The sequence below is a fragment of the Chinchilla lanigera genome, unplaced genomic scaffold (assembly GCF_000276665.1).
Source record: "Chinchilla lanigera isolate Chin_1 unplaced genomic scaffold, ChiLan1.0 scaffold00046, whole genome shotgun sequence".
Lineage (NCBI taxonomy): Eukaryota > Metazoa > Chordata > Mammalia > Rodentia > Chinchillidae > Chinchilla > Chinchilla lanigera.
In genome coordinates, this window is record NW_004955447.1 from 8,708,785 (window position 1) to 8,726,484 (window position 17,700).

Below are 17,700 nucleotides of genomic sequence, written 5' to 3' on the forward strand. Positions count from 1 at the left end.
TTTTTTTGGTTTTTCTCCGGTACCGGGAACCGAACTCACGACCTTGCGCTTGCCAGGCAGGGGCTTTTGCCGCTGAGCTAAATCCCCAGCCCCAAGTTTGCTTGACTGAGTAGCTATGTGCAAGAATAAATTAACTACGATTATTATACCTTAGCATTTGCTTTTAATTAACTTGAGCATTATCAAAATGTGTGTAAAAATATTGCTTCTGGAAGAGACCCTGAAAGCATATGCTGATGGCCTTCACTGAGACGAAGTGAGACTGAAAAGAAGCATGATACATATTTTAATATTACATGTACACACATAGGCAAATATGAAAATGTATAAATTTATTCATATTTATTTGAATATACAGACACATATATCTATATGCATGACAATATGCATATGAATTTAATTTTTAAAATTCTGCCCAGCAAAAGACTTTGAAAATTAAAAGTAAATGAGACTAAGAGAACATATTTCTCACAAAGGAGTTATACTTAGGAATTGTAATTCATTAACAATAATGTAAAATTTAAAGTGTCCTTTTACTTAACAGTAAACAAAATAAGCCACTTGAATTAGTAGAAATATAGTCCGAATCTTTATAATCAGGAGAACAAAGTAGCAGCGGTGAGATTCCTCTATACCTTGATGAGAAGAGCAAACACAGCAGAATTTAAGAAAGACATTCTTATCACAGCAGAATTTAAGAAAGACATTCAATAATGAGAATTCTTATTCTTTGGTAGTAGGATGTTCAAAATTTCTTCAAAGAGTTGCTGCAGTTTCTTATACAACTAAAAATGCACATTCCTTTCCACCCAAGAATTCTAAATTTATGTATATATCCAAATAATGACTGTTTTATGTCCACAAAGATTATAACAGATGTGAATAGCATGTTTCTTATAAATTATCAAAAATTAAATACAACGATCGGTTCTATAAACAAGAAAATGAATAAAAAGTTCTATGGAAACACACTGATAAGAGATTTACAGAACAATATGCTTGTATGGTGTGGACTAATAGACACAATATTGAAATTTTAATTCATTCCAAAAAATGAACATGGTTTTTAAAGTAATTCACATTGTTCATTTTAATTTGAACAAGATTTTAAAGTATGCATTATGAAATAAGAAGTATAACAATACAAAAGACAGTTATCTTTAAATATTTGTCATTATTCCATTTATATTTGTGTGTTAAATATTTCCATTCAGATACATATACATATCAGTCACACCCATATATATAGATTTACCTCCTGTCTATCTATCTATTTATTTATCTATATATCTATCTTCTCCTATCTATCCATCTATATATGGGAGACATATAGAGAATGAATAAATGAGTGTTGGAACTGGTAAGTCTGCCTGGAAAATTAGTAGTTAATGCTACACTTTTGAAGCAGAATTTTTGCTCTAGGATATCTCAACTTTTGTTTTTATAATTTTAAATTGATAGGATATTTATGCACATGATGAAAGATAATCTGTAATTATAGCCATCTGATTATGCCTGCTACCCATTTTTACATACTATCTTCTCACCAATACCTGGAATATTATTGGATCAAATAACTAGATACTATATTCTAGCCAAGTGGACACACATACATAAACACAGATTCACACAAAGAATCATACATTTTAAAGGGTTTTAGGAAATCTGTGACAATACTGCAGATAAATGTATGTATATTAACTAACTTTAACAATGGATTTGTGATATTATACCTATGTGATATATTACATGGTGATAAAATATACTAAACAAGTGAAATAATATAATTTAATACAATTCCTCTTAATGTTCAGCTTTTCTACATTGTATAGTTAAACTTGTATAATAAATTAGTTTGGATTTTTAGAGGCATTATAGGCAACCAATAGATATTTTTCTTCCGCATACCTGCTGTGTTGGTTACTTTTCTTTCTTTGCTGGGGGAGATATTAAATAAAAGCATAAATCAAATGTGGAAAGACTAACTGAAAAGGAAACAAAGTATAAAAGTTTCAGCTCAAGTTGCCCACAGAAGTGCTCTGGTTAGAACTAAATACTTAACACCCAAAGTTAAAAGAGGAAACTGTTTCTTTAGCTCACAGTTTGTGGAGGTTTCAGTTCATAACCAACTGGCACCAACGCAGAGTGACTCATGGCAGAGGGGCAACAGTTCAAGGTGAGAGAATACAGCAAAAACAACAAGAGCAACAGGGGAGATCCAGCCTCTTTTCCTGCCTTATGCTTAAAGCAGGCTACTCATCCTAGGGCAAGTGTAGCGCTCACACCATCTCCACGCCCTCCTCTTGCACAGGCTCAGAATACTTACAAAGTGGTGGCCCTCCCTCCCTGTTGAGTTGCTTAAACTTCTGAACTTCTCAAGTTAACACAATATCAACCATTACATCTGCTAATTATTAGTTCTGCTAAGATTTGAGTAGGGCGCAGAGCAACAATTATCTTTATTATATTTTACACAGAATTATAAAATAACTGCAACAATAAATATGGATCAAGTCACTCTAGATCATATTGTCATGCTTATGGGTATTCTGGAGTGACCGCTGGTGGTGATAGAGTATTGGGAGCTCAAGACAGAGAACCGCTGAGCATAGCAGTCATACTAAGAGGCACCACGTTCTAATCAGAGCACTTCTGCGGGCAATTGGAGCTGAAGCTTATATATTTTGTTTCCTTTTCAGTTGGTCTTTCCACATTTGATTTATGCTTTTATTTAATTTTTCCCCCAATTTTTCTGGATCAAGTTCAATTCATGATATGCCAGTATGAGAGCTTGTTTTAGAAATGTGAACATCAGTTCGCGCTACGTCCCAGTTAAGAAAAAATCCTCAAATGAGATGTATAGTACCACATACGTTAGAAATATGGACAAACTCTCAAAGAATTCAACTTAATCTTAATCACAGTGTTATTGATATTATTAGTATTAAAATATATTTTCCAAATTACTATGTTGAGGACCAAATTATGCCAATTCAGAAGTGTGAAGCAGCATTAAATCTGTAGCTCCGTAGTCTGGGATGCCTCCTGCTGGGCAGCTCATCTCCTATATGGGATTCAGGTATATCATTACGTATAATTATCATCTATATCAGCTATATCAGAGAAATGAGTTATGGGCCATGAAAAATGAAAAGATATGGGGAAATGTTAAATCTTGATGTTATTTTAATGACCAATTGTGGTATAACACGGAATGGTAATAAAATTCTTTAGTCTAAAACAGTCATATTTTTTACTTCAATAACTTCTTTGGGACAGTCTTATTGGAAAGTTGTTGAAAGAAACAAATACAATTACATAGGTTTTCCATCCAGGTAGAAAAGAGATACTGCAGTTCCAACTGTGAATGGCCTACCATCTTGGTGAAGGGTAGACTCTGGACATGGTGGTATAGAACTGTGGTCCAAGCATGCAGTAGTTTATATCACCTACATTTGGGTAAGTACACTCTATGATGGCAGCATGGTGATACAATAACAAAAAAAATAAATTTCTCAGAACATGTACCCATCATTCAACAGCACATAACTGTATTTGAAAACTAGGTTTACTTATCACTCAAGTAGGAGTGAGTCCTGTGAACTTGACAAGTATCTATACCCCATCATATAGTGAAATTTCATTTACATAAATCAGAATCAACTTTGAAAATTTTCCTGTGTTTTTTTTTTTTTTTTTTTTTTTTTTTTTTGGTTTTTCTCTGGTACTGGGAACCGAACTCACGACCTTGCGCATGCCGGCAGGCGCTTCTACCGCTGAGCTAAATCCCCAGCCCCTGAAAATTTTTATATTAGTGTAGCTTAGAATTTTGTTGTGTACTGTTTGTTGCATCAATATAGATAGCATCTAACTGTATAAAATTCATCTAGACATTTCTTGGTAAAGATTTCCTCTTTAAGTTAGGACCTCCTTTCTTCTATTTTTTCTGTTTTCCCAAAGGAGAAACTACTACAGAATTTTCTCAAGTGATAGTGTGTTTGGGTTACTTTGGCAGGGTATTTAACAGAATTAAAATTACATTACGATCATTTTAAAGTAACAATTTTAAAGTGACAGTTATGAGTAGTATTTTCTGTCAGGATTTAAAAATAATGTTGACTAATATGTGATTTTTAACAAATGAACCAAAATAACATGCCACAAAATATTAGGATGTAATTTCATTCAATATACAATTACAAGGGACTTTGATGTGCTCGAGGAGTATCGTATTGCACTCCTTTTCAAGAAAAATAATTATACTATCTAAATATTTCTTTTTTTGGCTTTTTATATCCTAGAATGTTGTCCTAGTTTTAATGATAAAACTGGCTTATAGATATTTTGTTGATGTTCTATCTTGCTTGAAATAAAAAGATAAGATCAGTATTTTGCTTTTAAGGGAGTGAGGCAACAGATCATACCTCACAGTGTTGAGAATTCCCTCACATGACCACATCTTGTTACAAACTGTTCGGAAAATATATTTTTTGAAACAATATTTATGAATGATATTGTATGATAATGACAATGATATAAAAGAAAGAATGAGAAATTTTGAAAATTCATATTAAGGGAATTTGTAGTAATTTGCACACTTATTATTAACATCATTCCAGTATTTGTCAGTGCTGTTATGATGTCAGCTGCTAGTCTAATTGTCATTTTCCTTGAATTATTTACTTTAGATACTTTTCTCTAATAAACTACACTTTTGCTTCAATAAATACTTGAAGTAGGGACTGGAGATTTAGCTCAGCGGCACAGTGCCCTCCTGGCAAGCGCAAGGTCGTAAGTTCGATTCCTGGTACTGGAAAAATTAAATAAATAAATAAATACTTGAACTAGAATCCAATTTTTCTTTTTCACCAAGTACCCTACTTATTATGTTGTTTAATCTTTTCTTTTGAATTGTGAAATCATTTTAGCCAACATCTTTTAAACTGTTACCTCATGTACCTGTTTTACTCCATAAACCACTGTAAGTACTGTAACTTTTCTTTTTCATTGTCATCTTTCTCCTCTATTTCTTAACAATAAATTATTCAGAATCATTAGAAAATTTCTCATTTTTATTCTTCTAATTTACAATTATTCTCTTTTTAAATAATTTATAATGTTAAACCCAATTATTACATTTTAATTAAAATATAAGTAATTATAAAATACTTTTATACCTAAATTTTTTTGTATTTTGTCATTCACTTTTTAATTTTTAAATTTTAAACATTTTTAAAAATTTCATGGTCTACTGAAAAAGTCTGCACTATTGATTCACAGTAATACCTGGATTCACACTAAAACCTCGATTCACAGAAGTGTTTAGAAAATTTAGCTTCCTTTGCAAACTCCACATTTGATGATGAACATCACCGCAGCGCTCTTTCCCAAAAGCATGGAACAAATTAAGTTCATAAACCGAGGTACCATTGTACTTTTGGAAATATGACTTCATAAAGTGTTTTATATAAGTGGAGTGCATTTGATTCTAAGGTTTTCTTCTTTTAATTTTAAAAGCTTTGTATGGTCTACTTATTTAAAAAATACATTAACTGAATGCAATATTTAGCATATTTTTCTTTTTTGTTTGTTTGTTTGTTTTTCAGTACTAGGAATTGAACCAGGCAGGCGCTCTGCAGCTGAGCTAAATCCTAAGCCCCCATATTTTTCATATTTGATGTTATATATTTACTATTTACTTTAAAATTAGATAATTTTGATTTTTAGTTCAATTCTTGGTACAAAATATATATATAGATATGCATATATACATATCTATAGATATAAAGTCAGTAACATTTCGAGGCTGAAATCATAGTTTCCTTGGGTTCCAGATGCTGTCTGAACCTGTAGGTGAGCACTGAGGCTGCTGAACGCTTGTTAATTTGTTCACATCTTAATAAAATAATTTACATTTCAGATATTTTTGAAAGTTGTTTAGTGTCAAACTTTTAAGATGAGCACAAAGATTACTGTTCTACCTACGCGTTCCTCGTGTAGTCCCACATCATCCGCTCTGGGAGGCGCTGCCAAGAGAACTGTGTGAGCCCAGCGTTGTCAACATGGTGAGAGTCTGGCTCAAAATTTTACAAAAGAAATTAAAAAGGATTCAGGATACATCTCAGTGTGAAGGTCCTAGTTCCGTCCCCAGCACTGCCAAAAATAAAAAGCCATGTGCAGTAGCCTCAGTCGTGCAATGGGTCAATCAATGTAATGGGATGAATTTCCCACAAAGAGTTCATTTCACATAGCAGAGACGAAAATTAACACCCTTAGTGGATTAATTGTAGTTCATCCAAGAGGGTATGAACTTGGGTGGGCCTAACACAGATCATAAGGACAGCAGATATTCTTCCTAAGGGCCTCTAATAAGCAAGATATCATTATGAGAAGAAGCCACATAATGAGGCCCTGAAAATGGTTTCTAACAGCTTCTGTATGGACTACAAGAACCTAGTAATTAAATGCTGAAGGTCATGAAAAGGTTTGACTGATTTACAATAATCTGGGGAAATGCTGAAGACTCAGGTAAACACTGTCAGTGATTGAGAAAGATGACTGAGATCTGTTCTCATATGTGTTTAGATTTAATACAAGATTATAAGACAAATGCAGTCATGAAATAGGATGGATATAGAGTATCTTCCAATACTGAAGAAGAGCTAAAATCTGTGGACAGTAAGAAAATGGGGACTTAAAATCTTCATACAAGATTCCTCAAAATTCTTGATGAGTTTAACATCAAGAAAGGTACTCATTGAGACCCTGAATAAGAGTACAATCAGAATTGTCCCTGTGGAAGCCTCAGAAGGACTGCAGTATGGCAGACAACTTGACCTCAGCCCTGCAATCTCAGACACAAAACGATGTCTGGTATTCTGTTCTATAGAATGTGGAATTAATATGCAAAAACTGCTTAAAGCTGGTGTATGGATAATTTTAAATCAACTAACTGCAGTTAATAAGGCATATGTCCTGTACTTGCAGACATATTTAGTTTACTGTTAAGAGTGTCAACAATGTGTTATTACAGCCACCCTTGTTAAGTGAATTCATTATAGAAATCAGAAAAATCTGTTCCATTTATCTGCAGTTACATTGTGCAGAAACATAAGAATGATTCTTAAAGTAGCATAATGCTTCACAGCTCTGTAAAATATGTAGATATTAGATATGTAGATATGGACATTAAGGATTTATTATGACAAAACACACCAGGAGATAGTTTTGAAAATGAGGACCACTGGTCCATATTTGAGAATTGTACTTACTAAGATTGAATATCAATGAGAAGTAATTGCTAGGTGCTTTCATATCCAAGCATAGCAATATAGAACTGTCTAATTTTTAAATGTTGAAAATGTCAATGTATGCAAATTTCAGGAAGGATTGGAAATCATAGGGTGACAGAAGGAGGAAAGAAAGGAAATGAAATCCTACAATTAGATTTTCCTGATATGAATGTAAAATACACATGAAAAACAAGTAGCAATTCGTCAGTGTCACCATGCTCTAGTAAATGATAAGGAGAAGTCTAAAGACATTTTGAAACAAATGACCTAATGTACAACCTGCATATAAGGTACTGCAGTTAATATATATGCTTTTTCCTTTAATATGGTATCACCAAAGCAGCAAATACGAAGCACATTGCATAGAAATTTTTATAGATGTCTTCTAAATCTATTTACCAGGATGGATATTGTTTATGAAAGATTACATTATCACCTTCTGCCATTATTAATGTATGAGAATTCATAGCTTACTAAATAAAAGTTATTACACCTTACTTCCTTCACTGTCTTAGTGCCAAAGATTTTATTCAATTTATTGTATCTGCCACAATAGTCCAGGGACTCCAGGAATTCATAAATATATCTGACACCAGCTTAGTGGACTCTAGGTTTTAAATTATATTTTATTTTTAAATAATTATTATAGTGACAAGAAAGAATAGCAAAAGTTTAGAAAATGATGTTCCATGAGAAATAAATTTTCTTACACAATTTTTCAAATCATCTCTTCAATCTGAAATTGTGTGTATCTTCTATATTCTTATAAAGATACTTGCTGCATATATAAATGAGTATGTATATTTGTATATCTATCTTTCTATTTATCTATATCTATTTTTATCATCATCCATACTCTTGTGACCATACATTGATGACCTTGGGACACTAGAAAACCTAATTGTACTTCTTGCTACATGAACTACCAGAACTGAGTAATTAAGTGCTAAAACTCAAGAAAAAAATTAACTGATTTGTAAAATATGGGTAAATGCTGAAGATTCTTTGTCAAGTGAACACTGTCAAAGGTTGAGAATAACGATTGACAATTGTTCTCATATACATTTAGATCTGACAAGATTCTATGACAAATGCAGTCAGAAAATGCGATGGATTTAGAGTATCTCCTCACATGTAGGGAACAACTGAAATGATTAAAATGGCAAGAATAAGAACAAAGGAGAAAAGGAAAATGCTTTCTTTGAAATCTACACACTGATTTAATATAATAAATGGAACTTGAGGATTCCCACAGCAACAATCATTTCCAGCCTTTAATCTCATATTAACAACAGCAACTAATTCTCATTGGCTTGGAGGCTTACTTGAATTAATTGTACTCTGCGCTCAGAAGCTGTGTAAACCAAGCAATACACATTATTGAAGAATGATTTAAGAAGTAAGATTAGTAGAATTGGTTAAGAAGCTTTTAATTCAGGAGAAGCAATTACTTTGATATGCAGCCCAAATCGGCTATTTTTCTACATAAGCTAAAAATAAAATTGATCCCTTTAGCAATTTAATCAGTAGGAGTATTTATTAGTGTTTCTTTTTGCTGCCGTCATTGCTGTGCCCTTTCTTTCTGAAAAATTTGTATACTCCCATTTCATACAAATACTAAGAAGTGAGTGTCTGCTTCCACTTTTTGATAAACATGAATGAAGCTTCTGAAGATTTATACATTGTTTTCTGTGTGTGCAAATCAGGCTCACTGGGCACTGGTTGCTCTTTCAGTACACTGAATCACGAACTACAAATGCTACTGCTTGCACAAGTCCAGGAAGACAGAACACGCACATACTCACTTCAGTAATACAACTTTATAACTCATAGAGAGAAATAATGAAAGAAAGCAGAGGACTGATTCGTGGTGAATCACTGCCACGTGGCTATGAGAAGCTGTCCAGAGTGGAGGTCATTCTTCAACTGAGGCATCCCAACAAGCAGTCTGGTCGGTTCTTTAAACCCTAGAGGCAAAAGGACACAACTGGGTTAAAATAGCGTGCCATGCCTTATGCTAGGAAGGATGAGGGCAACCTACAAGCTACCCTCAAGATGACATATTTTCAGTACACTCTTTATTACTTTGAGAACTACCAAGTGAGACTGGGAGGAAGAGCTCAGTAACCCAGGGCACACAACAACTTATGCTGCACTGCTCCCATTTTTTATAAAACCCCTGGGGAAATGCTTATAATCCTAGGCAGACAGCTATTTTACCTGCAGGTAAGGGATTTTAAATCTGTCTCACTAAGCCTGTGTTAATTTTCTTTTCTTTTCTCATTCCACTGTGATATGGGAGTTTTGATTTCAGTTTATTTGTTTTAAACATATCTGGGTGTGAGGTTTTGCCAACTGCTACTTTGCAAGTTAATTACTTTTTAACTCTCTTTTTTCTGCTTTAGCCTGTAAAAGTGGCAGATTTTGTTGGATGATTTCTAAATATTGATCCAGGTTTTACCCCTGGAATAAAATCCACAGGTGTGCAATTCTTTAAATACATTATTGGATTGCATCTTAAAATACTTGTATTCCTCACATTCCTATCACTGGGGCAAAATACCAGTATTGTCACAGTTTATGATCCTGTCATGGTGCAAAGCGTGAAATAGGATTACTTGGAGTTAATATGCAGTCCAAACTCCAAGAAAGCACAGATGGGGCTGCCATTAAAAAATACCCCTCAGTATGAGAAAGTCTCTGATGACAGCCCTGAACTGAAACCTCTGTGGCCTTTTATTGATAGAACCGGGAAGTAAGAATAAAAGAAAAAAGAAGGGTGTTTGGGCAAGAACTCATGCAGGGGACAGGGGACAGACAGTGCAAGATCTATTTATTGACCAAACTTGGGACCAGTCTAAGTCATAAATTGGAAAGTGGGGAGGAAGAATGTCAGAGTGTTCATTCCTTAAGGTAAGGTGTTGAACCTACATGGACTTCTGGTCCTGCAGGCTCTTTTAATCTCTAAACATGCATTACAGGAGGCTTTGAGCATGTGGATCTGAAAGATATTTTCCTCTGTATATCCATCCCATACATACCTCTGGCCAATGCCCCTGTATGATGTGAAGATCCTAACGGAGGAGAGGTTTATTTGGCTCAGTTTCCAGTGGATTTAGTGTAAAATCAGCTGACACCAAGGTAGAAACACATGATAGAAGCTCATGGAGGAGAAAAGCTGCTCAACCCATGGCATCTAGGAGCAAAAAGAGGAAGAGAAAGAACAAGCATATGTCCTTTGCTGTTATACCCCTGTGAAACACATTCAACCATGCTCAGCATCCTATCATCACTTAGTTATTGAACTCGGCAAAGGAAGAATCCACTGACAACTAGAAGACCTCCACAGTCCAATCACCTTCCACACACAGGAGCCTTGGAGGAGATTCTTTTAGACCCAAACCATACATTCTGCCCTTGCTTCCTCCAAAGACTCATGTCAGTCTCATTATGCAAGAGACATTTAGTCCATCTGTAAGCATCACTAAATCATAGCAGTCCCAGTGCTGCTAGAAAGGTCAAGTCCAAGGGAAATGCTTAGCTCAAAGCCCCTCTAGAACTAAAAAATAAAATTAAGAACTTACAGTGTTGATTGTGGCAGTATAAATGCTCCAATTCCAAAAGGGAGACAAGAGAAAAAAGTAATGAGACCACAGCACATGTTGACTGCAACCGATCAAACATTAATTCCTGTAGTTTCATATCCACAACCTGAAGCAGTTGTGTTAGATGTGAGCTGCGAAGGCCTTGGGCAGCCCTGCTCCTCTGACCTTGCTCATGACAACCCACATAGCATGACAACCCACATAGCCTCTCTTTTGGGCTAGTTCTTCTTACTGCCTATTTCCGCAGCAGATATTCCATATTCTAGGCATCTCCAACTTCCCAGGGACTACAAGACACTTTTAGTTTCACTTTCAGAGTTCCACATACGGGTACATAGCTGGGACTCCTAGGCCCTTTCCTGAAATTTAGATGGAAACCTCCATGATTCCATAACTCTTACATTCCTTGTACAGTAAAAACCAACACACATGGATGATGCCTATGTCTACCACCAATCTGAACAGTTTCTGCTTGCCCAGTATAATGGTTTCAAGAGACTCTGAGTGTATGGATGGTGGGACACTGTTATAAAAATACTTGAAACTAATCCCATAGATGATCTTTCTCAAACAGGTAGCCCAGGGCCTGTCTTCTCAAGAGAATGTGTTCCAGTTTTGCACCCTTAAGCAAATGAATGATTGGGTTCTGTTTCACTGATTCTTGAGATGCTTTCCTATTGTCCTAATGCAAACAATGTGGCTGCTTCTTAATGCTATCTTTTTTCACCAAGAAGTCTCTCCATAGACTTAAATTTATATTCATTTCTTTTCAGATGAAGTTAAATATTTTCACATTTGCTTATTTCTTCTAATTTTTACTGTAATTTTATCTGGCTGAAAAGATCCAGTAGTACCCATCCCAAATCCTGAACATTGAGATGCTTTCAAATTTCTTCTACTAAATGCAGTAGTCCTCTAACATCAATCTCAGTTACTTGCAATCTTGGTACATGGGTAAAATGAAAACAAATTTTTTGCCAGGTTGCAATGTGCATGACCTTTGCCCAACTGTCAATATAGTCCTCATTTCCAACTGAAACATTTTGAGTCTGGTCTTCCTAGTCTACATTCTTGCTACCATTCTGGTCTTCTGAGTTCAGACCTGTTTCAAGAGCATATTTTGCATTTAAGTTTATCTGAGATTTCAAATTAAAATATTTTCATAGTTGAGACATAATTTATTTTTGTTTTATTTTATTTTGTTTATTTTATAGTATTTATATTTTATACTATATTTTATATAGTATTTATTTTATGCTGCAAAAAATAATGGTTACTTGATCACTAGGAGTCTGTAAATATACATAACACCTCTTAGTTCTTTCTAGTTTCCTTCCACTCCCACTCCACTGAGCTCTCTTTATTGTTCCCCTTTCCATTCTTACAGGTTTTATTTTCATTTTTTTCTTCAATTCTTTCTCTCTTATTACTTTGATTTTCCTTTTCCCCATTTCATCCATTTGTTTCCCTTCCCATTTGAAAATGATCCACATACTTTCTAATTTCTATTTTTAATTTGCTCTATATTTATATTCTGGTTTCCATATGAGAAAGAGTCTGTTTTATTTAAACATGTACCTCTGATTTATTTCACTTAACATTATGATGTCAAGGTACACCCATTTACACAAAAATGCCTCAAGTGTATCTTCCTTTAAGGCACGGTGGTGCTCCTTTGTGTACACATTCCACATTTTTGTTGTCTATTCATCTCTTGAAAGGCATATAGACAGTTTCCACAATGTAACGGCTATAAATTTTGTTGCTATGAACATAGGCAAGTACATATCTCTCTACTTTTAGTGTTTTAGAAATCCTACTGACATCCATAGTGATTGTACTAGATTACCCTTTCACCAACAATATAAACATGTACCTTTTCCCAGCCATTCTCATCAGCAATTGATGTTTGATTTCCTGATGATAGCCACTCTTTCTGAAATAAAATGAAAATTCTGTGTTATTTTAATTTGCATTTCTCTATGGAAAGTAATGTCAAACTTTTAAAAATGTTTTTATGGGTTATTTCTGCTTCTTCTGAGAAGTGTCTATTGTTTTCACTTGCTCATTTTAAATTTAGTTTTTCTATTTGGGGAAAGTCTATTTTTTGTGACTTTTTATATTTTCTAAATTACACCCCTCTCTCTGAGCAATAGTAGGCACAAATTTTTCCCAATCTGTAGGTTATTTCTTCACTTTGTTGGTTGTCTTCTTTGATGTTAATATGTTTTTAATCTGATATGATGCTGTTTTTTGATTATTGGTATTATTTCTTGTCCAATTAAAGATCTGTTCAGAAAGTCCTTACACTTATGTCTTCGAGAGTTTTACCTCTTTAACATGGCAAATTAAGTGATTCTGTTTGAACAATTGAATACTTGATCCATTTATTCTTTAGTACATGATGAGATATATGGGTTTAGACTTAACCTTCTACATATGGATATCTAATTTTTCCAGCACCATTTAGTAAAAGGGATAGCTAATCTCCAGTGAATGTTTTTGGCTCCTGTCAAAAGTAAAAAAAAAAATATTTGAAAGCATCTCTGGGTAAATCACCTGTACTGATTTGCATATTTTGAACCATCTTTGCATTGCTTGAAATGAAGCCTACTTTCTCAAGCTGTATGATCTTTTTGATTATGAGTCGCATTCTGTTTGCAAGTATCTTGTTGAGTACTTCTGGATCTATGTTCATTAGAATCATTAATGTTCTCTTTTATGGTTGATCTTTGTCTGATTTGCAATCGGGGTGGAGCTAATTTTCAGGAATGTCTTTAAGAGTATTCTTTCCCTCTAAATTTTAATAAAGAGTTTAAAGAGTATTTGCATTTGTTTTTCTGTGAAGATCTTGCACAATTTAGTGGTGAATCCATCAGGTCCTTATCTTTTGTTAACTGGTAGGTTTTTGTCATTGCTTCGATTTCATTGCCTGATACTGAATTATTCAGGATTTTAAGTGTCCTTTGTTCAGTCTTGGTAATTCATATACATCTAAGTATCTATCCTTTTCTTTCAGGTTCCCCAAGTTATTGGCATACATGCTCATGATGTGATTGCTAGTAATATTGTAGATGTAAGCAATGTCCATTGTGATTTCACAGTTTTCATTTCTAATTGCATTGATTTATGTCTTTGGTATCTGTAATGGTTGATATATTGTATCAGCTTGAGAAGATTGGAAATTTAACTCAGCAAGGGGCTAGGGTCCTTATTTGGTAAACATCCTGAGCTGAGGAAGAGGAGGGCAAAGAGATGGTGTGGGAGGATAGCCAGCATACGATATATGGGAGGAAAGGAGGATTCCTTTCTCCCTTTTCCTATTGTTACTTTTGCTGTCTTCTGATGCCTTGAACTGTTGCGCCTGTGCTATGCCACCCTTCCTTGGAGCTAGATGATTATGGAATGAAACCTCCATGAACTGTGAGCTAAATAAACCTTTCCTTCCTTAATTTGGGATGTTGGCTATTTTGTCTCAGCATTGAGAGAAAAGTAACCAAGACAGTATCTATTTGTGTTTTTGACAATATTGAGTAAATGTTTATTTATTTAATTTATTTTTTCAAAGGCCATCTATTCACTTCATTGATTTTTATCTTATTTTGTGAGTTGCCATTTGATTTACTTCTGCTCTGCTCTTTATTGTTTTATTCTTTTTACCAGTGCTGGATTTGAACTATTCTTGCTTATATAAGACCTTGAGTTGTACTGTTAGGTTCTTTATTTGGGCTTGATTACTTTTATTTTTGTCTGAGACAAGTATTCACCACTAAAATGTTCCTCCTTAGGATTGCTTTCATTGCATCTCATAAATGCTGGTATGCTGTAATGTCATCATTTAATTATAGAAATTCTCATATTTTTTCCTTAGTTTCTTCCATGATCTACTGATTACTTAAGGGTTTTTTGGTCATTTTCATACATCTGAATAATTTCTATGGATTCTTTCTTCACTGACTTGTAGTTTCTAATTTTATTGATCTAACTTGCACTATGATCTCATACTGTCTATGGTAAAATCTCAATTATTTTGCATTTATTTAAACAAGCTTTATTTGCAAGTATATGGTCTGTTTTGGAGAAGGTTCCGTGTACTTCCATGAAAAATATCCATTCTCTTGCTGGGTGGAACACTGTGGTAGTCATCTATTAGTTTCATTTCTTTAGAAGTTTGGTTACTTTATAACATTTTCTTGTTGATTTCTTAATTTATTTCATTTGAATGTGGTAGCAGAGGTATCGTATTCCCACATTATGACTACATTAATATTTATCTGTTTTTCTTTATTTCCAGAAGTGTTTATTCAGTAAAGTTAGATGCAAAGTAGCTTCACTACACACATTTATAGTATGATTGCTTCCTGTTGAATAATTCCCTCATGATGGAGTGACCTTCTTTGCCTTTTAGTTTCAGTTTTGGCTTAAATGTCTTTTTCTCTGAAAATAGGACACCTACTCCTCCTTGTTTTCAGGTTTCTGTTGCATGGAAAATCATTTTCCATCCTTTGACTTTCAGTTGATTAATTTTTTTCTGGTTTAAATATGTTTCTTGAATACAGCATATTGTTAGATTTTGCTTCTTCTCTTATACTGCTAACCTATATCCTTAAATTATTGAATTAAGACCATTCACATTCATGATTGTAAATGGTAGGTGTTGTAGTTAGGTGTTAGGAGGGAAACAATACAATATAGGACACTTAATTCATAAGATTATTTTATAAGAGTCACCCAAAGAGTCATATTCAAAGAGTGCAGGAAATCTGTCTGCACACCAAAGACCAAAAGAATTCAGCTGAGGGTCTGGATCCTCTGAGTCCCTGTGAAAACCTAGAGACCATCACAGTGCCCTGTATAAGGCCAACTGGAAGCCAAGGTCCCCAAAAATGTCTCATGCAGGCCTGCTTCATGGATTTGCACTGGGAAGGCCCAAAGGTGAGTGGTAGAAGCTAGAAAGTCTGTGCCAGTGGGGTGAAGGATATGTGCTGGCAGGCTGAGCGTACACTGGAGCCAGGAAGCAACACTCATAGTAAGGACTAGAGCTCTCCCAAAAGTACCACAGCCATCCTTGGCAATAACGACGTCCCAAGGTCTTCCAATGATGAGAACTGAGACGATAACAGAAAAGCCATCACGACAAGCTTCTTCAGGACTTTGAACAGTGTATCATCCTCCCCTCTGGAGCCAGGAAAATCCCAGTGTTTTGAGTCCAGCAAGTCACAGCCCTGCCCCCAACTTTATATCCTTTGAGCTTGTGGGGTGGTCACTCTGCTGAAGAGGCGCAGCTGTTATAAGTTGCAGTGCATTGTGAATCTCACGTCCACTTGTGATACATCACAGGAAGCAATCAGACCATTAGTTTCCAGATGTCTGCAGTGGCTGGATGCTGCAGCAGGCTGCTGATCTTCAGGATATTGCCTTCACATTCAACCAGCTCTGAGAGCCAGACTCACTGATTCTGGCATCTGAACACAGAATGCAGGCCCACATCCTTCATGACGGGAGCTTGAGCTTCTCAGATCTCCAGGGATCTGTCTAGCTCTCCTCTTTCTCAGTCTCTCTTCTATGGCTGTCTCTCACCCAACCACAGTTGGACAGTGTATTACTTCAGTCCTGCAGCACAGCTGTAGTGCAAGTGTTTTGTGAATAAGGCCCCCGCAATCAACTCCCTCCCCAAATGGCACCTGGTTAAACCCTCTCTGGGAATATGACAGGCATAGTGCTACAGTTCTTCTCCAACTCTCTCCAACCATGAAGAAGTCATTGTTAAGGTAAATTCCCATACTAATTGTTTTAGTATCCTCTACCTGTGGGCTTTTCTGGTGGCTAATTCGGTTGGCCCATCCAGTGTTTCTCCCTCAAATAGCCAACTATCCCAGGCAGGCTGACCTCTTTTCCAGGGTGCTGGCCTCTTCCTCAGTCAGATCAATTATTTGATAGTCACCTGTGCAGCCCTGTGCTGAGGAGAATCAAGTATAGAACCAGCTAAGACTTGACAGTTCGATGCCTGTAGTGGATAGGATCCTTTCCTGTGAGGCATTCCAGTTGTTTTATTTTAATCCACTGTGTCAATTATATAATTAGTTCATTTAAATCATTCATTTTTAACTTATTATTAACATAGTTGAATTAATATTCACTATACCATAACTATTTTCTATTTATTTTACTTTAATTTTTTTCCATCTCCTTTTATATATTTTCATTTTATCTATTCTCTTAGAGCATCAGATAGAGTTCATTTAAATCACTAGCAATTTCTAGGTAGATTTTAATATACTTTTCAAATATTCTAAACCCACTACACAATTTTTCCTGAAACACTTACAATTAAAACACTATACATTTAAAAGTGCCATACAATTTCACCTGAGAAAGTATGATTTATACATATATAAATATAATATGTATATAGTATATGTATCACATATTATATGTCTATATTTGTCTGTCTATCTATCTATCCATCTATCTATCTATCCATCATCTATTCCCATTTTCCACATCTACTTCTTCATGTTGGATTCATGTTTCTGTATGGCTAAGTGACTAGCACTTATAGCATACATAAACATATAAATCCAAAACAAAGACACTGTCATTGTTCTCTTACTGTTGCTGTTATCTTGCAATACATGCCAGAGCACCAGGCAGAGAGCATTTGACCCCTGAGTAACATTCTCAATCCTTATTTTTTATTTATGAACCATTGCTAAGCTTTAATAGATATGTCCTTCTGTTAAAATGTACTGATTTCTTGTGTTTCCTTATATTTCTCAATTTTTATATCCTTATACTATCCT